This window comes from Trichosurus vulpecula, chromosome 2 (genome assembly GCF_011100635.1).
Source record: "Trichosurus vulpecula isolate mTriVul1 chromosome 2, mTriVul1.pri, whole genome shotgun sequence".
In the NCBI taxonomy this organism is placed as follows: Eukaryota; Metazoa; Chordata; class Mammalia; order Diprotodontia; family Phalangeridae; genus Trichosurus; species Trichosurus vulpecula.
Window position 1 is genome coordinate 119,711,275 of NC_050574.1, and position 1,660 is coordinate 119,712,934.

Consider the following 1,660-nt stretch of genomic DNA (forward strand, 5'->3'; position numbering starts at 1 on the left):
CTGCTTGACCTCAAAGAACAAAATCATCACTAATGGCTACGTGTAGGGGATCTGGAACCCTCTAAGTCTTAGCCTACTGCCATCTTCCCACAATCCCCAAATAGAGGCAATGGGGGTAGAAAAACTTACTAACTGTTTATTGTTGCTGTTGCTGAGTTGTTTCAGTTATATCTGACTCTTCACGACCCCATTTTTGGGTTTTCTTGGCAAAGATACTGGAGTGGTTTGCCCTTTCCTTCTCTAGCTTGTTTTACAGATGAAGAACTGAGGCAAACAGGGTTAAGTGACTTGCCCAGGATCACACAGCTGGTAAGTGTCTGAGGCCAGATTTGAACTCAGGAAGATGAGTCTTCCTAACTTCGGCCTCAGAACTTTGTGCACTATGGTGCCACCTAGCTGACCTTGCTAACAATTAGAGATATACGAAAAAGTGATATGGGCTACTTCAGAAGCTAGTGGGTTCTCCCTCACTTGTGGTCTTCAGACAGAGGCTAGATTTGCCAGCAACACAGTAGAAGGTAACATTATGGGTTGGGTTAGAAATTGACCTCTGAGATTTCTTCCCAATTTGGAGATTCTAGGATTCCTCAGAGTCCTCTTTGCCCCTTTCCTCTCCCCCACATCCCTGTGTCCAACCAGCTGCCACATTCTGTAGGTCCCACATTCACAGGATTTCTCACACTTGTCTCCTATTCACCTGGTGCCACCGCTCTAACCCAGATCCTCATCGTTTCTCACTCAGACCATTTCAGTAGCGTCCCCAAAAGGTCTCCTCACTTCACTTTCTCCTTCTGATGAACCTTTTAATAATTACCCAAGTGATCTTCCTAATGCATAATTTTGATCATGTCACTCTCCTGTTAAAACAAACAAACAAAACAACCTTTAGCAGCTCCCTATGGCTTTTAAGCTAGATTTCAAACTTTTTATCTTGGCATTCAAGGCCCATCACAGTCTGTCCCCAACCTACCTTTCCAGCCTTATCTCTCAGCATTCAACTTCACATATATTTTATATATGTGAATTCAGACACTGTTTCCCAGTTTTTTCCTTCTGTCTTCTACCAGTACACCTCAGCACACGATGTATCCCCTATCTGGAATAGATTCCCTCACCTATTGAATTTTTCCTCCCTCAAAATGCAGCCCAGAGCCTACCTCCTACATGAAGTCTACTTTGGTTGCTCTCAGGCAGAATTGAGTTCTCCTCCAAATCTCTTAGGCCAATCTATTTTCTCTTTTATCCTTAAGCATATTCTAGAGTCCAGGGGTAGGGAACCTGTGATCTCAAGGCTACATGTGCCATTCTAGGTCCTTGGGTGCAGTCTTTCGATTGAGTCCAAGTTTAACAGAACAAATCATTTTATTAAGGGGATTTGTCCTGCGAAGTTTGGATTCAGTCAAAGGGCTGCACTTGAGGACCTAGAGGGCCACATGTGGTCTCAAGGGTGCAGTACCCCATCCCTATAACTAGGCCCTAAGCTAGGCCTAATGGATCCAAAAATAAAATTAAGCTGGCATCAGAAGCTTACAGTTTTCCTGGCAGGATGGGTGATGGGGTGGAACATTTATACAGAATTAAAGTGGAAAATAATTTAAAAAAAATTTAAACCCCAGGAGCCTTGTCAGGGAAGGTTTTGGACACTGGAAAGAACAAAAGC